This window comes from Caretta caretta, chromosome 11 (genome assembly GCF_965140235.1).
Source record: "Caretta caretta isolate rCarCar2 chromosome 11, rCarCar1.hap1, whole genome shotgun sequence".
Classification (NCBI taxonomy): domain Eukaryota; kingdom Metazoa; phylum Chordata; order Testudines; family Cheloniidae; genus Caretta; species Caretta caretta.
In genome coordinates, this window is record NC_134216.1 from 24,835,277 (window position 1) to 24,862,034 (window position 26,758).

A 26,758-nucleotide genomic window follows, 5' to 3' on the forward strand; every position below is an offset into this window, starting at 1 on the left:
AGTGAAGAGAGAATATGGGCAGTGCCAAGTTGTGTGCTGTAGGCAGAAGCCTTGCGGAGAACAAAAGAGAAACATACCATACCCTACTATCACACCCAGCTTCTCAACTAGCTCTTTAGAAAACAAATATATAGCATCAGCAATCAACCACATTATTATTAATAATGCAGTTAGAAGTGTGGAGGAGGTGAATTTGATCCAGCATTTGAATTATGTACCATTAAAATGAAAATCTCTGCCTAGGTGCCCAGAGAACACAGACACTGCTATAAAACCTAATACACAGTATACAAAGACATGCAACTAACTAAAACCTAACTCAAGTCATGAATAAAAATAATGTTGTAATATTTTGCACTCCAGAGCATCTTTCATCCAAAGTTCTCAAATAATTTTAAAATCACATTAATTGATAAATAGAACACCCATGTGAAATAGATAAGAATTATTATCCCTATTGTTCAGGTAGGGAAACTGAGTCAACGAGATGCCAACATCGCAGCATCAGTGATAGAATTGTGAACAGAACACAGGAACCCTGACACCCACTCCCCCATTCTAACCCCTGGACAAACTGCTTCTTTCTAATTCCAATCCTAAACATCCACAGTTTACCAGCTACAGTCCCCTTCCACCTTCTAAATAGCCTACTTCCTCACACAGGCTTTAAAATCTCAGTCAGATACCTCAAATAGCTGATATAATATAGTGCATCAAGACAGGTCTGAACCTTCAATTCACATGGGTGTAGGAGCAGTAAGCAGGTGGTTCCCACATGCTACCAGTCTTTCATTCTCTTAACTCCTGATTCAACCCAACTTCTTTCCCCACAGAAATCTCTCTACATCTTCCTGGGCCTGAAGAAGAGGATACAGCTGGGAGAACATGCAAGGAGCCCCCACATGCTGCCTCTGGGATAATAGGGCTATTCTGAATCAGCCCCACAGAGGCCTGTTCCCTGCTCTGTAACTGCCCTTTGCTTTCTGAAGCTTTTGAGTAGGGCATTTAAGGGTCTGATCCAAAGCCCACTGAATTCAGTGGAAATTTGGAAACACTCTCCTTGACACCAGCGGGCTTTGGATCAGGGCTCAAGTGGAGTTTGTGTATTTGAAACATGACCTGGAGTCTCCCAGTGGCAGAAGGTGATAGTGAGGCCAATATTACAGCACCCACACGATTGATACTTGCCCGTCTCCATAGCATGGCTGACAACTGGGGCATAAACCTATCAGACCCTAATAGCCAAGTGTGCTTAATAACGCTTGATAAATATTGCTACATTTTGGTTGACAATGTTGCTTCATATTTCAGAACTGTTTAAAAACTGCCCACTATTTAGAAAAGGAGATTCCATATGGAACAATACCAGGCAGATCCAAGGGTTGTCCAATATATTCTTTTTCTTTGCCTTTCTTTAATTTCACCACTTCTGCTCATATGTATTGTTAAACTTCTACTGCTGTGTTAGAAGCATAAGCCTACAAGAATAAGACTGTACAACATAAGTGCCTGATCATATTCACACTGTGTGATGGCATAATGTGCCAGACATTTCCAAACTCAGAGCAAGACAAAGTCTCTATTCAAATAGCATACAGCTTAAATGGTTACCATCTGAATTCAAAGGGAGATTTAATGATAGAAGACAGGGCCTTAATACAGAAAAAGGTACAAAACAGCGTATTTTACAATTGTCATGGATTTATTTAACATCACCCTTGCAACCTATATTGATCTCATGCTGAATGACCAACTCGTTCTTTACCTAGTTTCATACTTCTCATGCCTGTGCAATATTTGATTTTATTACAAATGTCTCAAAGTATAAAAAAAAAGAGAGAAACCACCTCCAGTCTTTCCATCTTTTAAAAAATAAAAGATAAGAGAAATCATTTCCAGTCTTTCCATCTTTTAAAGGATATCAACGTGGCCATTTCTTGCTTTCACTCCTGCTGGACCATTCCTGCAGCCCAGCCCAAGTATGTACAACATGAAGGAAGGTCTGGTATTCAACGTCAATCTATCATTGTAAAAAATCTTGCCTGAATTGTACAATACATGTACTATCCCCAGACCCCACAAAGAACTTGGTTTCAAGTGAGACACTTTCAGTTTCCCTATATTTAAGCAGCACAATGGGATTTAAATGATCTCCATACATTATTTTAATATTAACACACTTTGGATTGGAGGCCTTTGCATACCTGAGTCCTTCTTTTAAACCAGTTGTCAAGGTTCCTTCCCCACTCTGAACTCTAGGGTACAGATGTGGGGACCTGCATGAAAGACCCCCCTAAGCTTATTCTTACCAGCTTAGGTTAAACACTGCCACCACCAAAGTGTTACACAAAGAACAGGGGAAGTGCCCACTTGGAAATATCTTCCCCCCAAAATATCCCCCCAAGCACTACACCCCCTTTCCTGGGGAAGGCTTGATAAAAATCCTCACCAATTTGCATAGGTTAACACAGACCCAAACCCTTGGATCTTAAGAACAAGGAAAAGCAATCAGGTTCTTAAAAGAAGAATTTTAATTAAAGAAAAAGTAAAAGAATCACCTCTGTAAAATCAGGATGGTAAATACCTTATAGGGTAATCATATTCAAAACACAGAGAATTCCTCTAGGCAAAACCTTAAGTTACAAAAAGATACAAAAACAGGAATATCCATTCCATTCAGCACAGCTTATTTTATCAGCCACTGAAACAAAACAGAATCTAACACATATCTAACTAGACTGCTTATTAGCCCTTTACAGGAGTTCTGACCTGCATTCCTGCTCTGGTCCCGGCAAAAGCATCACACAGACAGAGAGAACCCTTTGTTTTTCGCCCTCTCCAGCTTTGAAAGTATCTTGTCTCCTCATTGGTCATTTTGGTCAGGTGCCAGCAAGGTTATCTTAGCTTCTTAACCCTTTATAGGTGAAAGGGTTTTTCCTCTGGCCAGGAGGGATTTAAAGGTGTTTACCCTTCCCTTTATATTTATGACACCAGTGTTTCCCAAACTTGGGACGCCACTTGTTCAGGGAGAGCCCCTGGTGGGCCAGGCCGGTTTGTTTACCAGCTGTGTCCGCAGGTTCGGCCAATCGCGGCTCCCACTGGGGGCTGCGGGAAGTGACAGCCAGTACATCCCTCGGCTCGCACCGCTTCCCGTAGCCCCCATTGGCCTAGAGCAGCAAACCACAGCCAGTGGGAGCCACGATCAGCCGAACCTGCGGACACGGCAAGTAAACAAACCGGCCCAGTCCGCCATGGGCTCTCCCTGAACAAGCAGCGTTCCAAGTTTGGGAAACACCGTTTTAAACCATTGTGTTGCTGATAATTTTGTTTCTATATATTATGTACTTCACTTGAGAAAGAGTCAATGTTTCATAAACTATGTTCAGATTTTATACTGCATATATTAGATACAGATCTAACCTGTTTCTAACATTAAAGCAACTGCATTACTGTGTAAAAATTCTTTCCCAAATTTTCTTCATCTCACCATTGTTTTTTATTTCATATAGTGTTTGCTATTAAAAAGTCAATATATACTAAGAGATGCCATACAGAGTTTTTTTCTTCTTATCCTGAGTAGAGGGAAATAATGACCTCTGAGAAATAACAGACTAGTAATGTGACACTGGCAGACCAGGTCATGACAGAGTGTATTCAGGCCAATTCACTTGAGTGTTAGTATAGCACAAAGTGATTGTTGAAGGCAGAAGAGTGTATTTGATCTGTAGACTTCATAAAACTAATGGGACATTACTTGCATTGTTTTCAATTATATGAATCCTGTTATGATGCAGCAGCAAACATTTACTTTATGTATACCCCAGCAACTAAGTACCTCATCAAAGAAGCCTCATGGAGTGCTGATGAAGGACTTTAACAGAAGAGTGCTAATTTCCAAGCAAGTAGCCATTGTTTATGATAATTGGAGCTCAAAGTGCATTCCTCACTCACCATCATCAAAGGAAAATCCTGTGTGGGTAGAGATACTGTCAGCTGTTTTCTGTCAGAAGAAGTTATAAATATGGATTCAGGGAGACATCCTTCATAGCTGAACTACTTGGACTCTTACAGGTAAGTGTGCCAGATGCCAAGCAGAGATCCCCAGAGACAACCTGGGTACCCTGTAAAGACTTTTGGGAAGTTTGGCAGTTTATTACATCACTGCCACCATTTGGAATTATAAACTGTGGCTCACCTGTGCATATATGTTACCTACTTTAACCTCTCAATAATTCTCATTTCCTTTTCCTAGCTTGTACATCTTTAATTAGTTTACTATAGAATTGGCTACCAGTGTGATCTTTAGTGTAAGATCTAGAGTACCAACTGATCTGGGGCAAGTGACTGGTCTCTTGTGCCCGGGAGCAACCTGATGTGATGTGATTTTTGGTTTAAGTAACCTTTTATCACAAAGTTCAATTTGTCTGGGTGGCAAAATAGGCTGGAGAGTCTAAAGAGACTGTCTGTGACTCCATGATAAGACTAGTTTAGTAATCCAGGTGTTCACATTTGTTGGTGAAATCTAAGTACAGAACACCCCAACAGGTTAGGGTGTCTTCCCTATTTCTGAGAATCTGCCCTGAGGTAGGTACTCTCAGTTGTGAGCCACTCCAGACAAGCATGATGAATAACTTGGTACATGCTGATTTTTAAAAAAATGGTAAGCTGTTTATTTACTAAAAAGAAAAGGAGTACTTGTGGCACCTTAGAGACTAACCAATTTATTTGAGCATGAGCTTTCGTGAGCTACAGCTCACTTCATCTGATTGGGGTTGCAATTTCTATTCCTTCTATTCCTTCCTTTCTAACCCTTCCTATTGGGGTTGCAATTTCCACCTTTCATTTTTGTCTCATGAAAGTGTATTTGACTCATCTTTGTGCCCAGTGCTTAATTTGCAATGAAAGAAGTGCCAGAGCTCCAGCTGGGTGGCCAGAAAGTGGCAGCTGATGGCCAGGTACTCAGCTCTGAAGACAGAAGTAAGGATGACATGGTATGGCATATTGCTACCCTTACTTCTGCACTGCTTCTGGTGGCAGTGCCGCCTTCAGAGCTGGGCGGCTTGAGAGCAGTGGCTGCTGGCCAGGAGCCCAGATGACTGGTCTATGAGCTGCCAAGCCTAGAGGCACCAGGGCTCGGTCTCAGCAAGCCCCAGCACAAATTAAGCATGGTTTATACCCAAAATTTCCTTCTGCAAGCACAAAAATAGAGGTGCAAGTTTTGCAGTTGGAAATTTCACCTGTAAAAAGGAGACCAGCTAGCTGAATATGCCACATTAGAAACCATGGGCCAAATTATCTGGCCTGCTCTGCTCCCATTATGACATTGCAATGGCACAATAGGAGGGAAAGCAGCCAGATCTTCCTTGATGCGGATTCTGCATAAGGAAGTCCACTGTGTGTATTGAGACAGCATAGCTGACTCCTGTGCCACCCTTGTTGCATCCCCGGTATAGAGCTTGTATGGGTGTCATGTCAGGTATGAGCAGGCACATGGTATGACCCGGTAAGCTGGTGCATAGATCTTGATAGCTACAGCCAGTGATGTAGTGTAGAGCAGCTCCCAAGACTACTCTGATCTATGGCCAGTAAGGGATCTAGAACAGGCTGAAAGCCTACGGAGCTGTAATCTCTTCCCTTCTCACTTCTCTTCTCAACTGTACCCACTGGAAGGTGGGCACAACTGAGAATTGGGCTCCATCAGTCATATGCAGAGACTGGAAGAACACACATGGCTCATTTTGATTTCCCATAAGTCCCATTACTGTGGGAGTCACTTGTTCATATAGCAAGACAGAATCTGGTTCATTATTATTAAATGTGGTTCCATTTGAATGTATTATTATATTGGAAGGTGCTAATGGGTGTCATCAATCACAGCCTGGTTAAAGCTGATGAGTGTACTAAACATCTTTCATTCAGACTAAATAGAAGGATTAAATGGCCCTTTGTACAGTTGAAACAGTAGAAGCCACTGCCAAAGGCACTAGACAGCATTGCCAGGCCTGAGCAGAAGATAAACCAGGTGGGCCAAGGAATTTCCCTGGGGACTGATTGCAAACACAGAGGTTGGGGCATTGACTGGTTTCAGAGAGAGAGAGTGCAACTAGAAAGTCAGGAGAAAACAAGAGATGCAATGGTGATCAAGGCCCTGGGTAGATGCCAAGCAGAAAAAGCTACGTTGGGTTATAGTACTTGATGTCTCCTGTTTCTTTCAACTGTGTTCAGAGAAACAGGACTTTGCAGGTATTGTTTTGCACCAAAGAAATACCTGACTCATATAATCAATTTTTCCTCCAAATGGAAACAACCCCAAATAGTGGCTAACCAGTTGGGCCAAAAGGTGGAACACTAGTGCAAGAGGCAATAATATCATGCCTTTCCACTTGTACTGAGGATGGATGAACTGGTTAGGGTAAAATGAAAACCAACTTGTACCTTCACCCAAAACTCAAACCAAACCAAACCCAAACTTCTCTTGAATTTTCGATTTTTGGTTCAACTGACATTTCCGGTTTACAGGAAGGACCAGAAGCAGAAGACAAAGGCCTGTTCTTGCAATAGTTTGATATACACCTATGATATATAGCAGATAACTGAAAAATTGTACTGTCTGAGTGTTTCAGATATATCTGGAGAAGCTGCTGAATTTTTGGATGTTTTGAACATCTAGACATTTGAAGACGGACCCATCATTACCTGTTACGATTTTATCCACCCAGTCTATAAGAGGGGCAAACAGTTTTTCTCCTTTATACAAATTCTCACATATAAATTGCTCTAAAAGCAACAATATTTGTTACCAATCCTTGGTTATGTTTTTTCTTCGTGGTGGTGGGTTTTTGAGGTTTTGGTTTTTTAAAAACATGCTTTCTGTTTATAAGCCAAGATTTCTCAGCACTGGTGATTAATGAAGCTAACCATTGGCCACTGACATCTGATTATCATTGACAACGTGTTTTCTCTATTTTAAAAAAATTGGCTGATACTTTAACAGCAATATTATTCAGTAGTTACACTTCCCTATCTTAAAATTTGAAGTAGTCTATCAGGCAGAACAGGAGAGGGAAAAAAATATTTCTCCCCCCTTTGCCTTTCACAAAGCTGATGAAAAGAAAAATGTTTCCAGTTTTGCTGTGCATTTTCCTGTAAATTTGTCACACATCTCTAATCATTTCTACTAAATGTGGTTACCAGCTTCAGTGACAGTTTTGTTGGGGGGAAATCACAATCCTTAAAAAAAACTTTGCACATTTTATTAGTTTCTTTTTGAAAATTGTTATCATCGCTGCAAATGTGTCTCCATCCTAGAAGTGGAACACTAAGGGAACCATTGCAAAGCAGAGGATGTGAGGAATCTTATCACAGCAATGAGTGGGAATGCATTTCCTTGTAGTTCCTGTAATAGTAGTGGTAATTCTTGACTAAAAGGCCATAATGATAATATCTGGAAAATGGCACAGTGCTCTCTGAAATGTTACATGAATATTCCAGAGCAAGATGATAACCAGCTGCAAACAAAACAAATTAATTCATAAAATTATATAGCTCTATTTTGCATTGCTTTAAAGATAAATGTGTGAGGGGTGAAGGAAGCTTCAAACCAGCATTTTTAAGTTGTTAGCTTATAAAAAAGGCATCTGAAGGAGTAAGAGCTTAGCAAGTAGGAAGCCCCAGAACTGCCAATTCAAGTGTTTTGTTTTGTTTTCAAAATGTACTTGATTGAGGATAAAAGGAGGACAAGGAAACCCTAAGTAGCACTTTCAAGTACAGATGGACCACTCTAAGCGCAGAATTTTAGTCTAGGATTACTATTACATATTGTACATTTAGTCCACAAGCAGAATTTCCATTAATGGGCCAAAATGCTGCAGTTAGGCAAAAGTTCCCATTGACGGCGCTGTTACTTTTGAATGAACTGTGAGGGACTGTGGGAAATTTGCAAGGGGAGAATGTGTAATAAGTAACTATCACAATGATCGGATCAGACTTTTAACCCTTGCTCTATATAGTTTGTCCACACAAATTGTTCAGAATATTTGTAAGCAGGACTAGTATTTTGGTATCCTTGACCAACAGGTGAGGTTATTCTGAGACTACAGGGTACACAAATATTAACTTAAATCCCAGTGAAATCAATAGGGCCATTCATATAAATTATATAAAATGAAAAAAAAGGGGGAGACACAGAACACATATGCTCTAATTCATTTTCAGCAAATAGAGCGAGCTCTTCAGTTGGTGCAAATCAGGGTAGCTCGAATTCAGCAGAGCTACACCAAGATACATCAGGTGAAGAAATTCTCTCTCACTCTCTAATTGTCTCTAATTCACTATGTTAAATTTGAAACAGAGCAATAGGTGCATGTCAGTACCAGTCACAAATTGGAAAATGCAACGTTAAATAACTACCTAATCTAACAGGTGATTAAACCAACCTAGAGCGGTTGCAAGGCTATAACTTTCCACTTTCCTCCTTCATTGTGATCTAGGTAATTTTTTCTTGGTGTAAACATGATTTGATCTTATTTTTGTGGAAAAAGCTTGTTGTTCTCCTTTCAGCATGAGACCTGAGCCTGTGTCCCAAATGCAAACAAAATTCTATTTTGTTAACTTGATGTTTCTCTGCACCAGGGCTGTAGAATTCTTTAAAAAATATATGAGGAGTTAAAATTCCCTGCTTTTTCTCTGCATCAAAAAAGTTTTTGCCTAGACTTTGCCAGAAACTAATATGCAGATTAAGCTCTTCTCTTTCATATCCACCACGTCATGAATACCACTTGGACTGGCTCCTCAGAAAAAGTGGGTCCCAAAGATGAGCTTTAAGCATACATAGTCTAATTGCCTGCAGTACTGGATGAATTAGCAACTCAAAACTGACCCCACCTCTCTGCTAGCCTTCAAAGCAGACAGGCAGGCAAGTCACCATCTGATCTCTCTCCCATACCAGTGAGAGCTAACAGGAGGCAATTAATCACCACTTCCGCCCTCCTCTTCCTTGGGGCAATACAAATGATACAACCCACCCTGCAAATCCCTATGGCGATTTTAAGGGATCAGTGTCAATTTTAGAGGCAGACAGTGCACCTGCATGAGTCGTAACACTCAGTGGCACACTTTAAACACCTGCACAAGCACAATTGTTATACTTTTTAAAAACATGCACCCAAATAAGTTAGAATTCTGAGCAGGTGTTTGCTCCTTCAAAGGGCTGGCTAAGTATATGCACAGAGGAGTGAAGGTTGATTGGATGCTTGGCTGGAAATTTACCACTAAATGTCTGTTCACTAGTGGTTTAGTCTGTAAACTTGCACTTTATTTTTTAGGGTTTTTTTTTCTATTCTACCTTAAAGAGCAGAACACAAGACATACAGAAATATAAATAAAGTGCAATCACAAAGATCCTCATTTGAAAACAATACCCACTTGTCTATCTCATACCTTATCTAGATATTAGTAAAGTAGATGGATAATAAAAGGCCACTATTTAACCACTTAGCTAATCTGTCTAAACTGGAAAGAAGATATTCAAAATCAGTGATGTTGCTTGAATAAAGGGATATGCATGGTGTGATTCAAAGCATTGTGTAAAATGTCATGTTAGAAATGTTAATATTCTAATAAATAGATATATCCCATCTCCCACTCATGTGGATTTAAAGCTGCATAATATTATAATATGCAAACTTAAATACATGGGGCCACATTCATGGGGCGATAAAACTGGTTGTGTAAGTTACACATTGGTAAACTGGGGTAAGTTATAATTTACATTCTGAGGGGGATCACAGGACAGGAAGTTCAAGGATTTTTTAATGGGGAGTGGCTGTATATAAGCATTAGAAAATAAACAACATTATGCAAATGAAATGTATGCAAATTCCCTGCATCTTTTTGAAAGACAATGAATTGCAGGATATCTACTGCTTTATCAGGGAACTGATGGGTAGGATCCCCTAGGGGAATAACTTGAGGGGGACAGGAGTCCAGGAGAGCTGGCTGTATTTCAAAGAATCCCTATTGAGGTTCCAGGGACAAACCATCCCGATGTGTCGAAAGAATAGTAAATATGGCAGGCGACCAGCTTGGCTTAACAGTGAAATCCTTGCGGATCTTAAACATAAAAAAGAAGCTTACAAGAAGTGGAAGATTGGACAAATGACCAGGGAAGAGTATAAAAATATTGCTTGGGCATGTAGGAATGAAATCAGGAAGGCCAAATCGCACCTGGAGCTGCAGCTAGCAAGAGATGTTAAGAGTAATAAGAAGGGTTTCTTCAGGTATGTTGGCAACAAGAAGAAAGCCAAAGAAAGTGTGGGCCCCTTACTGAATGAAGGAGGCAACCTAGTGACAGAGGATGTGGAAAAAGCTAATGTACTCAATCCTGTTTTTGCCTCTGTCTTCACGAACAAGGTCAGCTCCCAGACTGCTGCGCTGGACAACACAGCATGGGGAGTAGGTGGCCAGCCCTCTGTGGAGAAAGAAGTGGTTAGGGACTATTTAGAAAAGCTGGACGTGCACAAGTCCATGGGGCCCGGATGCGTTGCATCCGAGAGTGCTAAAGGAGTTGGCGGCTGTGATTGCAGAGCCATTGGCCGTTATCTTCGAAAACGCATGGCAATTGGGGGAAGTCCCGGACGACTGGAAAAATGCTAATGTAGTGCCCATCTTTAAAAAAGGGAAGAAGGAGGATCCTGGGAACTACAGGCCAGTCAGCCTCACCTCAGTCCCCTGAAAAATCATGGAGCAGGTCCTCAAGGAATCAATCCTGAAGCACTTACACGAGAGGAAAGTGATCAGGAACAGTCAGCATGGATTCACCAAGGGAAGGTCATGCCTGACTAATCTAATCGCCTTCTATGATGAGATTACTGGTTCTGTGGATGAAGGGAAAGCAGTGGATGTATTGTTTCTTGACTTTAGCAAAGCTTTTGACACTGTCTCCCACAGTATTCTTGTCAGCAAGTTAAAGAAGTATGTGTTGGATGAATGCACTATAAGGTGGGTAGAAAGTTGGCTAGATTGTCGGGCTCAGCGTGTAGTGATCAACGGCTCCATGTCTAGTTGGCAGCCGGTATCAAGTGGAGTGCCCCAAGGGTCGGTCCTGGGGCCGGTTTTGTTCAATATCTTCATAAATGATCTGGAGGATGGTGTGGATTGCACTCTCAGCAAATTTGCGGATGATACTAAACTAGGAGGAGTGGTAGATACGGTGGCAGGTAGGGATAGGATACAGAGGGACCTAGACAAATTGGAGGATAGGATAGGCAGTAGTTCTGCAGAAAAGGACGTAGGGGTGACAGTGGACGAGAAGCTGGATATGAGTCAACAGTGTGCCCTTGTTGCCAAGAAGGCCAATGGCATTTTGGGATGTATAAGTAGGGGCATTGCCAGCAGATCGAGGGACGTCATCGTTCCCCTCTATTCGACATTGGTGAGGCCTCATCTGGAGTACTGTGTCCAGTTTTGGGCCCCACACTACAAGAAGGATGTGGAAAAATTGGAGAGAGTCCAGCGAAGGGCAACAAAAATGATTAGGGGTCTGGAACACATGACTTATGAGGAGAGGCTGAGAGAACTGGGATTGTTTAGTCTGCAGAAGAGAAGAATGAGGGGGGATTTGATAGCTGCTTTCAACTACCTGAGAGGTGGTTCCAAAGAGGATGGTTCTAGATTATTCTCAGTGGTAGAAGATGACAGAACAAGGAGTAATGGTCTCAAGTTGCAGTGGGGGAGGTTTAGGGTGGATATGAGGAAAAACTTTTTCACTAGGAGGGTGGTGAAACACTGGAACGCGTTACCTAGGGAGGTGGTAGAATCTTCTTCCTTAGAAGTTTAATTAATTGGACTAATTGTTTTATTTTTCTTAGCAGTAAAAACTCAGAAAAGATGTCCTGTGTGCAGACAGGCCACAGCTGTATGTTGATAAGTTACATAAACAGAAAATGGCATCTATGTCTCCTTTCAATTGTGAATGAAACGTGTCCCATGTGAGACACGCACCTTAAAGAATGTTAGGCTTTCTCTCAAGATTTCTCTACCACAGCAGCATTGGTTCTTTAGTTTAATCACACAACGGATTTTGCAGCATTCTCTAAAGGCCTACTTTTAAGACTACCATATACAAATTACTATATTTCACATGATTAACAACTGTTTCTTTTTATTCGCCTGTACTTTTCTGACAGCATATATATATATATATATATATATATATATATATATATATATATATATATATACAGTATATGAATACCTAGATGTTTATATCGGGATTTGGGTTTCTTTGCCTAAAGTAAATATCATTCAAGTACCTTAGGATTTAAGCAATATGTTTTTCATTTGCTGTGGTACTAAGTGTATAGGTATGCCTGACCGCTAACCGGACATGTTCCTGTCACTAGGGACTGTAGGTTCTTTCATCTTCTTAATGGACCTTCCTCTACAGATGTCTGTGGCCTACCTGACTATAATCCTTTAAATTTTAATTCACTTTACATTTAGCCCACTCATAAATACCATTTAGGTACCAATATTCTGTTTTATGCAATCCCTAAGGTGGTGCTTTTATTTTAATGAAGCCATTTGCAATTTAAGAGGAAAAAATATTCCATCTTTGATTGAATATATTTGTCAGTTTTATTCCCAACTGGCATTTTCATGTGAAAACTTGAATAAAACTAAGGGACGTCTGCTTACCAACTGGGATAAAAGTTTCTATGTGTTCTGCCCTCAAAAATTAACTGAATAAAAGGTTTTTGAAAACTATTTCGAAAACATTAAAGTTAACCCCAACATAATCAAAAATAAAATCCAGAATCAAATTGTATTACAAATGAAAACTTTCATTGGTTGTCTTTACTTTAGAAGAAATGATGCAACAACTGCAGATGATAACAGATTTCTGTTAAAAATGCTAGTTCTTAGTCTCATGGCAGAGCAATTACATATTGCACTACTGGAATTGTGTAAGAAGCCAGTGACTCATAATCTTCTAATGTTATTTGTTTTCTCATCTAGTTCTTTAATTCTTCTATTCTGCGTATGATTTGTTTCTAGTGACTGTGTATAGAATGTGTTATTTCAAACAATGAGAATTTGTGTTATTGGTGCAGCCTTATTGTTTAATGTGTTGATATAAAAAGAGACACTAAGTATTAAAGCTATTTCATACACGAAGGGAAAAATTTCCAGCTTGGAGCTTTACAGAGGACTTTCACTCCGATGATCTGCTCTGCTAGTGCATGGAAGATTGGCAGGTCCTCACAGGTAGGGAAAACAGAATGCAAAGTCAAGAGCAAATTTTCCTCTGAGAAATGTCATTAATTTTCTACCGTGGGCCTACTTGTATAACTGAAGTAAGGGGAATGGGAAGCATGGAATGATGCTGAATTTTTCTTTATCTAAAGGTACATACAGGCCTCTACCACTATAGTATCTGAGCAGCTCAAAGTCTTTCATGTATGTATTAGAGCTGGACAAAAATTGGAATTTCTGTTCAATGGGAAATACCAATATTTCAGGTTTCAGAGTAGCAGACATTTTAGTCTGTATTCGCAAAAAGAAAAGGAGTGTTAGTCTCTAAGGTGCCACAAGTACTCCTTTTCTTTTTACCAATATTTCAGCATTTGTTTTTATCCCAAATTAGAACAAAAATGTGAAATATCAAAATGGAAAGTTCTGAAAAATCGTTGATTGAAATGAAACATCTCAACATATTGAAATGATTCATTTCAGGCTGGCTGAACAGTAAACTGCTGCAGTGTCTCCTGGGAGCTGTAGCTAAGGTGCCTCCATTGTCCTCTTTGGGCTGGTTACCCAACTGGACTACATTTCCCATGATGCACCATAGCAAAATCAGCCACAAAACCACTTAAGTGAGGAAACAGTGCTCCAAAAGACAAGCAATATCATGCTCTTGAAATGACACAGGCAATGTGAGGTTGCAGGAAGCAAAGGGGAGTTAGTCAAGAGCATAGGCCTGCCATTCAAAAAGAGGGGGAAGATGAAGGGAGTATCACAAATGGCATAAACTCCACAGAAGCACGTGGAAAGTCCAGTCCTTGTTAATAGATATCAAACACGCATATGCAAAAAATGAAATGAGGTATACACATAAGGGGGCCATTTGGCCTTGGAATGAGTTAAACTGCTTTTGACCCCATTTGTGGACCAGACAGCATGCATGCTGGGAGCAAGGAAAATACCATCATGGTGCTCCCTTCAGGAGGTAAGCAGGCTTTTTAGGCTAGCATCCCCATTTTGTAGCACAACTGCTACCAGTCAGTGGGATGAGGATACAGAAGCACTCCTTTATCTACAGATATTTGCCTTCTGGGGCTCCAAGGGAACCTTTTGCATTTTTTCTTTCATTTGAGTAAACCACAACCATTGGTTGTCTCAGGGCCACACATAATATAGAAGAGAAACAACTTTCTTTACTATGAGGATTTGCCTTTTCTTCAGAAATAGGAAAGGGAAAATATAAGAGAAGTTAAACTTACCACCTAGAAGACAGTCAGATGCAGCAAGCTGCAGCCAGTTGCAAAATAGCCACTGCAAAGCTACAACTACTTTTCCCTACAAAATTTAAAGGGACGACACCCTTTGCCCTCCTCACTCACTCACACAAACACACAAAAGCATGCTGGGAAACAGATTGTTACAGACACCTATTATTTTCACATACGAATATTCAAGATGACAAAGTTGATATTCTTGCAGAAAGTTCTTGCAGAAATCTCACTAGCTTTACTCAGTCAATTTCTCATTGGCAAGCAGAACTAAGTAAGGCCAGCAGGATTTAGTTCTTTAGGGCCTTGTGAATGTACAAACACATAACCGTATGGGAGTACTGTTTTTGCTGTCGGCGAGTTTCTTCTCTCATGCAGCCTACAGTGCAATCTCCAAAGTCTGAAACTGTTCTCAGCTCTATGGCTATTCCATTCAACACCTAATTAATTACCAAATTTATAAGGTAGTTTTGCACAAACTCTTTCAATTTGCCCTCAATTCTTTTGTTTTATTTTCTGTATTTGTAATCCTCGTAATTCTTTTTTACTGCTGTTACATATAGGGATGAAAGTTTAAGAGCCTTTTCATACTGACTCTGAAAGCTCTTTCCCAGCCAGTGCGGCAGCACCTTTCTACTTAACAAACCATTTCTCTTTCTATTTTTAGGTCTGTACATCATTATTCTACCTTTATCTATATCCTCCTGCATTTCATCAAAGTCTTTGTTCTGGCTGTACTTTAACCTCTTTCTAGCTTGGAAATCTTTTATTCATACTATCTCTAACTTGTTTTTGCATCAGTTTTTAGTTTAAGTGGTTAGTCTTACAATTATGTCACCACCTTATAGAGTGACCTTGTCAATTACTTAGTCAAATGTTTCTGAAACTGCAGTTAAAAACCGCTGATGCGTAAAGCATGCATTTTTAGCTTCAGTTTCACCAGAACAGAGTTATTTAGTACATCCAAAAACATTCAAGGCGGACATCCTGTCCCTCTGAGGTCAAGGGGAGCTTTGCCACTAATTTCATTGAGGCCAGGATTTTACCCTAGATGTCTTCCATTAGTAGGTAATTGCTAAACACCTAAAAATTTTTAATACACAAACTCACAATTATAAGCAGCCAGCATAAAAATGTAGGCCAAGATTTTCAAGTGACCAGTGGTTTTGGGTGCTCGACTGGAGACATCTGAAAGATACCTGATTATCAGAGGATGTGTACTTAACATGGAAATCATGGTCTTTTTAATTGTTGCAAGCTGGACTCATCAAAATTGAGGCTCCCAAAATTACTAGTCACCTCTTCAAAATCTAAGTCAAATGCTATAAGAGGACAGTGTCAAGCTGTTTAGCAACAAAATTTGCAAAGAGTCTGGAGTAAGGAGGAGTCAGATGGTTTTCTTTTCATATCTGAAATGTGTCCTGATTGTTACAGTAAATTTTGTTTTCTGTTGACAAACATGAACAGAGGCACCTGGGCCCCTGCTTTTTCAGGGGCAGGGGACCAATGTATAACAGACTTCTTCATGCATGGAATATAGCAGGGGGATAGGCAGGGTATACAATCTGGCCCTGCATTATTGGAAACACAGCAGGTAAGGAGGATTTGGGAATTTTTAAAATACATTATTTTTAACCCAACTTTTACTTTCAGCTTCAAAAATACCCTCCTCCTCCACACACACCACCTCCTCGCACAGATGATTATAACAGACAGTGATAATATGGTACTTTCTAAAGGATCCTTCACTTGGAAAATCACCACAGCATCAACCATGCAGCAGTTGCAGTGCTGGAAGTGAGTGCTTCCTTTAATCAGCCCGGGGGGGGGGGGGCACACTTCTGTTCAGAAGCAATCCTAATAGCCATGTAGGGGCTCAATTGTACAATCTACCTGTTCTTAGAGGTTGTTGATTTTTTTTAAATCCTCTTCAATCCATATGATGTCAGTAATATCTCTTATAAATTTGCCATATGTTGAGCGTGCTTTATTACTCTTCTATATGCTCCTTTACATTCCTACTTTAACTCATCTTTGAAGTATAGAATGCAGCTGTGTGAAATCTGGAGATTTCACTACACTGGATTTCAAATGTACAAACGTGTTCTTTGCTTTTGATCCACATGTGTTTCTGCTGTTTGCGTTTCCTTTAGAATCTCAAGTTTGAAAAATAAACCTAAAACTCAAAGAGAAATTCTATTCAAGCTGCTGGGTTTGGCTTGGCTTAGCATGTAAGCCATGCAAACTTTCCATGATTTGGAGGAAAAACAATGAATCAGCCCAGGTTAGCCCAAAGTTGAGCCTAGGTTTGCAGACCTTAGTGAAAGTTTTGAGTAAAGAAGTCCCAAAGCTAGGTAGGGAGTGAGTTTTGCATGTATTTTGGTCGTACTATATACATCTCACACAGCTGTCGCTCTCAATTGCTTAAATGTCTCTGAGACTGATAGCAGGAAATAGAGAGTCACAAAGTGTTAGGAGGAGTAGAATAAAGGAAAAGGAGAGGGGAAAACTAGGGATAAAGGAACAAACTGGTAGGCAGGCAAGATAAGAGAGTGAAAGGAAGATAGAAAAAAGGGATAAAAGTGACTCCAGCAATATGGCTTACATCCAAAAATTTCAGCTGTGGCATTCACAAAGTTTCCCCACCACAGCCATGGACTGATGTTGCCTAGAAAAGCAGATGAGGAAATAGGATTGGGACTAGAATAGACATGAGGAATAGAGTTGTGCAAATAACTGATTTCTTCAGTTCGCTGGCCAAACTGAAAAAAACTTGGGGAGGGACGAGGGAATTGTTTCAGGTCAAGTCAAAACAATTTTGTTTTTAAATTTTTTTGGCAAATCAAAAGAGTTGAAAAAAAATGTGTTTCAGATCAAACTAAATGTTTTTTTCACCCCAAAGCTTTTAATTTTCAATTTATTCCAATTTTTAAAAAAACCTGAATAAAATTGGAAATGGAAAGTCATTTTGAATTGAAAAATCTAAATGTTTCATTTTGAAAATGTCAGAACAAAATGTTCTAAGTTTTTTTGGAATTTTCTGTTTTATTTTGGGGAGAAGATATTTATTTAATTTTCAACAAAAACCATTTAGAAAATTTGACATGAATTCATGCAATGTTTTACTCCACCCAATCTGCATTTTTTTGGCTGAAAATTTTTGCCCGGCTCTAGTGAAGAAGTATGGCAATCACTCTCCAGTCTTTCAGTAATGCATTCATTCTAAAGTGTGCATCTGTCACACCACATTTATTTACTTGGGGTTTTGGCGGTATTTAAGCAGGTGACGCTTATTATCTACCGTGACAAGGGTGATGAAGCATACTTATGAATAAAAGAGGTGAGTGTGCTACAAGGAGTATAAACAGACTGACACTTATTAAAAGAGCATGATATCTCACTCTCCCCATGTTTTCATTGGAGCTGAATTTTATTGTAGAGGTGTGGTATTTAATCAGGAACTTTTGTTATGTATGTACTTAACTACACTTTTAATGTCACACTCTTCTGTGAATAGGGTGACCATATTTCCCAAAGGGAAAATGGGACACCATGTGAGGCTAGCCCGAGCCTCTCCCCTTGCACCGCACAGAGCTGGCATCACTGCTTGCCTTGCCTTCCCCCTCCCCAGGTGGGGCTGGTGTCACTGCTCACCCGAGCCCTGCCTCCCTCCCTGTGTGGGGCTGGCATTGCTGCTCACTCCCTGCATGTTCCTGTGCACCCCACTTTTGTGACAAAGGTGGGCATTTGATCAGTTGGCAGGAGCAAACGGGACAAATGCCCACTTTTGCCAAAAAATGTGGGCAGCCAGAACAGGGCTTAAAAAAGGGACTGTCTGGGCCAAAACAGGACGTATGGTCACCCTATCTGTGAATCTCTAGTAACTCTCTCTGGGATAAAGTGTCTCTAATCTTACTGGTATGCCAGCAAACTGTGTTGAGCAACATTCCTGTAGTTCAGGCCACCTCAAGGAGCATGAAGCTTTCTATTTAGTCGGGGTTAGAGTAATTGAAATTCTCTATAATCAGTGTTCTAGGCTTTTCACAAGCTTTTCTTATATCTGTAAACATTTCCTGATTATGCCCTGAAGATCTTTCACAGGCTTCTAAGATCATGTTTTTGTGACCTTATTTCCCACTCAATTCAAACTATCTCTGCCGTGGTACCTAACTTGCATGTGTCAGTTTTTTCCTCACACAGAATTCCTTCAGCCAACTTACCCATATTGCTAGCCTCCTTCTTTCCTGTTGAGTCTATCCTTTCTATAAACTCAGTGTCTTGGTTTCCTGATCAGAGACTCAGTTAACCTAATTAAAACACTTTATATTTCTTTTTAAATGCACGCGCACACACACACAATCAGGCAATTGTGTTTCATACAAGCCCTTGACTTTGTGTTCTCTTTTGTTTTTTTCCCTTTAGCAAATTGTTCTCCTTGTCATTTTTTCCCCCATTTACATTTAATAGCATCTCTTTCTCTGGTCAATAAATCCTACATTGTTTCTCATTAAAGTCTTAACATTTATTACACTGTGGTATTTACCTTACTTGCAATAGATCCTGTTCTTAGAATGGAAATTGCAACTATTGAGGTTGCATTCACTATTGCAATTGGTAAGTGCCACGTTTTTGATAGTATTCATGTGCATTTTCTTAATTATTATTATTTATTTGTATACAGAAGCACCCAAAGGTCCCTCCTAAAATCAAGACCCCATTGTGCTTGGAGCTACACCCCTTGCTCCAAAGAGCTTACAGTCTAAATAGACAAGACAGAGAAAAGGACGGGATGGGAAATTGAGAGACAGAGAGGTGAAGTGACTTGCCCAAGTTTTATGCAAGAGGTCAGTCTCAGGGGAAATACATCCTAGATCTCCTGCATCCCAGTCCAATGCCCTGTCATAGTCAATGGAATCCCCAAGTCTATTTAAGATATACTGTATTGTTTCCCATTTAACCTCACCTACTAGTGAAAATGCAACCCCCCACAACACCCACGCAAGGGGGCTTTGTCCAGACTGGCAGGAAAAAAAGTAGCAGCTACCTTAAGGGTTTCCCTCCCATCACCTGGGCTGAGGGGGCAGGCCAGTAGGGCTAAGGTAAGACACTGGCCCCTGCACACCTTGGGGAGTGTATATAAACCCCAAGTAAGACACCTCTCACAACCAATTAGCAGCTCCTACCCCTGGGATTAGCATAGGACCGGGTGTTTGGGTATTAGTCTAGTTACCTTTTGGGGGGCAGGAAAATATATTTTTTCCTTCACTGTGAGACTAACCAGGGCAGGATGGGCTGTTTTGCCTTCCCCACTGCAGCTGGTGGGTTTCAGGTGAGTTTCAAGATATTGCTTAGCAAGTGGCAGGTACCCAGGAGAGGGGTCTTGTTCCCTGATAAACTGGATTTGGAAGTCGATTTGAAGGCATCCCCTGAGGTAGCCGGGGAATGGGGTTGGCGCTTCTAATGTCTGATACAGAGAGAAGACAACCCCCTTTTCCCAACCCCTTAAATCTCGTATGAGGAGAGAGTAGTGGGGTCACAGCAGTGGGCTGGGACCAGCTGTGGAGCTGGGGGTGGGGCTGGTCACTGCCCTCCACCAGATAGAAATAATTAAGGAAAGAATGATGCCCTGCATTGTACAAGGTATTGCTACATAGTTCCCAGATGAGTTAAGTAATAAAGTTGTGGCATAATTAAGCCACATCCTTCACATCTTGTCTTTCTTTCCACATGTCCAGGACAAAGCATATTCAATGACAATGCAGTGACTATCTTTCCGCTCCTTTCAGGCTGAGATGCACTCTTACCTATGGTATTCTTTTTGTGACAAAATATACTTGGGCCAATGCTTCCAGCAGCTCCCTTTGGCTGGGAACGGCAAACCGCAGTCACTGGGAGCTGCGAGCGGCTGTACCTGCAGATGCTCAGGTAAACCAAGTGTCTTGCGGCCCGCCAGGGGCTTACCTGAACAAGCCATGAACCAAGTTTGGGAACCCCTGGACTCGATGATCATAATGGTCCCTTCTGGCCTTAAAAATTTATGAATCTATGTTGACATCTCATGCCAAATACCAGAAAAGTTGTCAGCTCTTTATAACCCAACAGACCTTTGAGACTAGTAAAATTATTCGGTCTTTAGAAATTGCTTCTTTTCTTTGTTTTGGTCAAAGGATGCTCTGCACTCCATTTGTAGCCCTGAGATTCATCTCATTTTTTTTTTCCTCAATACCACTCTTTAATTGACTGGGGTAATGCAAAGAATTTTCTTATGCCAAGAAGCCAAGTATTCAGTACCACCTATATATAGCCACTGGGGGAAGACAGATGAGGAACTGAAGCCAACTATCCTATATAGCATAGCACAGCACCACTGCCAAGTCAGCAATCTGGATCTTTGGGAAAACATTTATTACTGAACAGCAGCACCTTAGCCTGTCAGTTTCTTTGAAACACTATCAGTTTCTTCAACTGAGCTCAGCATCCTCAAACTGCTTTTGTGTGGAAGCTAAAGGCTCCCAAGGCTACAGCATAGAATGAGATCACTTGGTCTGAATCTGCAAACAAGCTTAGACAGGCCCACTTTTAACTTTTGGCCAAACAGCTTTCTAGGAGTATAGTTGGTAATACTGAACCCTCTTGGAAATTTCATGGAACCAGGCAGCTCCAGTGGAACTGTAAGAACAAATTTATAGAGTGAGCTTTCCACAGTGATTTTCTTGACATATTGTATAATACTGAGATAATAAACCACAGATAGGTCTATACCCAAAGCAACATTTACTTCAAGAATTTTAGTTAATACCTCTGAAGGATTAGTGTTGTACACAAGCCATTAGAGGTGACAAAGACTATCTACTCTGTGTCATGAGATGTAATGAAACATTACGGTACAGAATTAAGCTTGTTCCTCCAAGATTTCTATTCTCAGTGCCTACACAAGGATAAAGGATACAATGTGTTTATTTTTTTACCTTGTAAAACAAGCATTAAGGATCAGTATCTGTGATGCATAGTCCAGCATAACAATAGGGCATCTGTGGTCAATTGAAACACCATGAACAGAAAAGCTGCTTTATAATAGACTTACAATAAACAGATAATATGAATTATTAGGAGCTCGCGAAAAGACTATAAATTAGATATTCCTGAATATTATTAATATCAAGATTACTGACTCTTTTGTCAAGCTTGGTAATAGGTTACATCATGGTTTCATTGTAAAATCAGCCTCTCCAGTGCATGGCAAGGATGTCAACACTTGTTTTATTTCTACCCTACAGATGTGTACTGTAATACACAGCTTATAAACTAGCTTGCATACTTAGCGCTTGAAAGCTGATAGGACAGAAATCAAACAAACAAACAAAATATGTTAGCAGTTCTAATCAAAAGGACCTCGCCAGGCACTAGTAGCCTAAAATAGAACTGAAAGTACCTTCGGTTGACATTTCTTTTAGAAGGGACAGAGTTATTCACCTTCTATAGACTCTGTGTGTATATAAAGTCTGCTGCAGTTTCCACGGTATACATCTGATAAAGTGAGCTGTAGCTCACGAAAGCTCATGCTCAAATAAATTGGTTAGTCTCTAAGGTGCCACAAGTACTCCTTTTCTTTTTGCGAATACAGACTAACACGGCTGTTCCTCTGAAACCTTCTATAGACTATAGTCCAGATTTTATTCTATTCTAAATAAGCTGATTGCTGGAATGGGTTGCAGAGGGGTCAAAATGGGGCAGAAATTTCCCCAAATCCGTCCACTACATAGTGATTTATGACATTTTACTCACTGCTGGCTGGGCCCCATTTCACACTGGTCAAACCATCTGTGAATGGTGACACAGAAGGTGCTATGATCCATGGGCTTCAGTATCAGCCATGAAGCAACTGCACTGCTAATCCATACCCTTGAGTTGTGTTCATGGTGCAGAATTCTGTGTCCTGCAATCCCCACACAGATTCTATGCACTCAAATGGTTTAATTGGCCGTGGAGATTTTACCCTGAGAAAGTTGTGATTTACATTCCTATGTAAACTGTGCTTTTGTTACGTTTACACATCCAAGAGAGGTATGCAAATTGGAAAAATGCATTACATTTCTGCTAGTAAACACACAAACTTCATTTTTCATGCAGTGGTTGGTTTCTTTGGGAACTGTTTTTGTAGTCAAAAATATGTTGCTTTTTTCCTAACTAAACTGATATAGTTACATGTTGGGGCTTGATTTTTTTTTTTTTTTTTAATTTATAACCACAGCCCCTTTGGCTGGATCACTCCGCACACAGTGCTCTTTGGGGTTGGCTCCACTTTTGGGCCTCCTGTTTCTGTTTACAGATTATACCCACTGCATCTCTTTCTCCCTCCCATTCTAGGTTCCAGCATATACATGCTCTCTTTATGTATCTCTCCTGTCTCATTTTAGATTCTAGGTCTCAGTGTTCACATATAATAATTTATGATCTCCCTCCCCCATAACATTATTAGATAATAATAATCTTTGACCCCTTGTACTGGGCAGTGAAAGGAGAGGTTACTCACTTTGTGCAGTAACTGGAGTTCTTCGAGATGTGTGTCCTTGTGGATGCTCCACTCCAGGTGCACCTGCACCCTGCATCTTTGATCAGAGATTTTTGATAGCAGTGCCCCTTTGGACCATGCATTCACCCCACACATCCTGGTGCCCTGCACTGAGGCTATATTAAGCGGTGCAGGCAAACCACCCTCTGCTGCTTCTCCACACCAAAGACCCACAAGGGAGACACCAAAGCAGAGGGAAAGGAGGGTGAGCAGTGGATCATACAGTGGGGACTCGTATCTTGAAGTACTCCAGTCACTGCACAAGGTGAGTAACCTCTCCTTCTTTGAGTAGTGTCTCTGTGGGGCTCTTCTTCAGATGACTCATGAGCAGCACCCCCGAGGAGGTACGAGGTTTGGAGTAGTGTCCAATACAGAAGAGAAAACTGCATTGCCTACAGCACATCTGATCTTGCCGCAAGTACCAAAGCATGATGATTAGAAAAAAGTATGAACAGATGACCAAGCTGCAGCTGTACAGATGTCTGCAGCTGATACACCTTTAAGTAAGGCTACAGACCTAGATAATGCTCTTGTGAAATTTGCTATCACTCTCAATGCCAGGGGGTGGGGGGCTGTGAACATGAGTTCTGTCATAACAAATATCAATAGAAGCAGAGATCCATTTTGATAACCTCTGTTCCAAAGTTACCAAGCCCTTGTTCCTGTCTGCAATACAAATAGTCTAGGAGAATACAAATAGTCTAGGATATCTTCCAAATGATTTGGTCTCATCTCGGTAGAAGGCTAGTGCCCTCCTGACATCTACAGTATGGAATATGGCTTACTGCGTAATCCGCTGTGGTTTTGGGGGGAAAAACTGGGAGATGAATGGTTTCATTAATATGAAATTCTGAGGACATCTTAGGTAAAAATCTTGGATGTGCCCGTAGCGACGCTTGCAGCCATTTAAGCCCTCAAGTCTCCCACTCCTCACGCAGAAGAGACTGCTACAAGGAAGGCTGACTTCATTGATAAATATAATAAAGAACAGGTAGCTACTGGCTCAGAAGTGTGTTTCATAAGGCAATTAAATACTAGGCTCAGTTTGGAGTAGGATCTCTGGTTTGTGGGGAGATACATTATAAACCTCTTAGGAATCTTGCTCTAGTTGGGTGAGCATAGAGTGAAAAAACCCTATGGGTGTGTGAAAAGCTGTTAGTGCCGCTAAGTGAACCCCAATGAAATTCAGAGAAAGATTTGATGTAATCCAATACCCTGAGAAGAGGAGAGCAAGTTGGCAAAACCTGACAACTGTTACATCAAAGGTAATATCACTTACATTTCTGGAGGTAAGTATTTCTTGTAGATTCTTCTCTACTTTTTAAGAAAACACATTGCAACTCTATCGAACAGGGTATCTCTATGATCGAGAACCATCAAGAAATCAAACTTGGAGCCTAAAAACATGTAGGTTGGGGTGAAGTGTTCAACCAGCATCCTGGATGAGTAAGCAAGAACTGATATGAAGCCTACACAAAGGGCAAAAGGGGAGTTTGATCAAGTAGGGATACCAGACCTGTCTTGGCTACGTTGGTGCAGTCAGTATGACTCTGGCTCTATCTTGTTTAGTCTTGTTGAGAAACTTTAACAGTAACAGTGTTGGTGAATATGCATAAAGAAGTCCTTTCATCCTCGACATGAAGTATGCATCTCTTATGGATTATATTGAGCCCTCTCTGGAGCAATATCTGATGTATTTTGCATTCGCCGCTTGGGCGGCTGATGAACATGCTGTTGGGGGAGGCTGGTGAACCGGCCCCTCCCCTTCTGCCCGAGGACCCACACCTCCGCTTCCCCTTCTGCCCCCTTCTGCCGCAGGAGCCCAGAGCACTCTCACCACAGCCCTTGGCCCCAGCGCCAGGCCCGCAGCACCCCCAGTCCCAGTGCACTGGGTGCTGCAGCTGCAGTGCCATGCGGGTAGCACCGGCCCAAGCACCAGCTGCTCGGAGTCTGTGAGGCAGGCCGGCCAGCCCCAGCCCCAGCTCCAGCCCCAGCCAGGGCAGACCACCAAGAATGGCAGGAGGGTGGCTGAGGGCGGAGCATGGGTGGTGCCATGCCAGGCTATTTGGGGAGGCACAGCCTCCCCCGGTCTACAATACCCACTGCCTATAATTGGCTGCCATGGCAAACAAATCAACCTCCAGGAATCCCCAGACTAAGAATACTTTGTGGAGGACTCTGGAGATAAGTTCCCGTTCGTAATTTAGAATGAAATGTCTGCTTGCTGCTTTCATCTGCCAACGTGTTCTGAACACTCGGAGGTAAAAAGCTGCGATCACTATGTAGTAGGCTATCCACAAATTCCAGAGTGTTATTGCTTTGGCACAGAGAAATGGGGAGAGACAGCTCCCTGATATTGCCTGTCATTATCTTTACTTACTTTGATTTGATTAGCAGTAGAAAGTGTGGGCAAGCATTTTTGATGGTTTTCAATTCCAAAAATTGATGTGGAGAAGCTGCTCGTGTAGTGAACAGTTTCCCTGTACATTCTGAGGTCCCATATGTCCCCCCCACCACTAACTTCAAAGTAAAAGCGTCTGATGTTATCACTACAGTAGGAATACTCTGCAAGCATGGAACACCTGTGCAGGTGTTGGTTGGGTCCTTCCACTAGTTGAGTGATTGTAGAAACCATTGGGGAACAGACAGTAACCTGCGTAGACTGTGTTTGCTTCGTTTGAAAACTGTTTGAAGCTATCCCTGTAGACTTTGGAGGTATAATCTGGCGTGCTGCACTACAAAGACACAAGATGACATGTGTCCCAGCAGTTGAAGAAAATTTCTTATTGTTAGTTGAGGACTGCCCTGAATCTTTGAGATGAGATTTTCTAATGAGAGACATCTGCTGGACAGTAGGTATGCTCTGCCTAGCAGTCAAACTATGCCTATGAGTGACATATTGGGGGTGGGTGGAGGTAGTATGCATGTATGCGCGCGTACACACACACACACACACACACACACACACAATCCCTCCTGCCCCGCTCACACAAATGAGTCAGTTTAACAGGGGAGCCCCAGCTGCTGCTGCTTCTGTCAACTGTGGCAACCTGAGCATGGGAACTGCGGCCACTCCAGCACTGGCTGCTTCAGCAATCCTACCACTCTGCTGCCTTTTGGTGCTGCTGCAGCGCCCTTCCTGCTGGAGCCGCCTTCCTGCTGGAGCTGCTACTGCTGCCGAGGGGACGCTGCTGCTGCCGAGATGGGCTCCCAGTTCCCCCGTCCCCGCATTTCCCTATCCCCTTCTTTTCCCCATCCCATCCCTCTTACCCATTGCCTCTTCCCCATCCCATGCCCCTCCCGACCCTCACTGGCCCTTGTCCCATACCTCACCTCTTCATCCCCCTCCCTCATGCCCCATTCCCCTATCCTCTTCTCTTCCCCCAGCCCTACCCAATCCCTCTTCCCCACTGCCCCGCGGGCACTCACTGTTGTACAGGAAACAGGATGGTGGCCAGGCAGGATGCCCAGCACATGTAGAAGGTGACAACAATGGGCACTAGGACCTGGGAGGTGGCATCCAGCTGCACAGGCAGAAACCCAGAGCAACCTCCCTCACCCAAGAGGACAAGCAGCTCCATCCCACTTCTGTTTGGGAGGGCGGTGCCTGCCCTCCCAAACTGCACCCATGGAAGCTCCTATGAAATCGACACACTGTAGTGGAGTGAAAATGAGC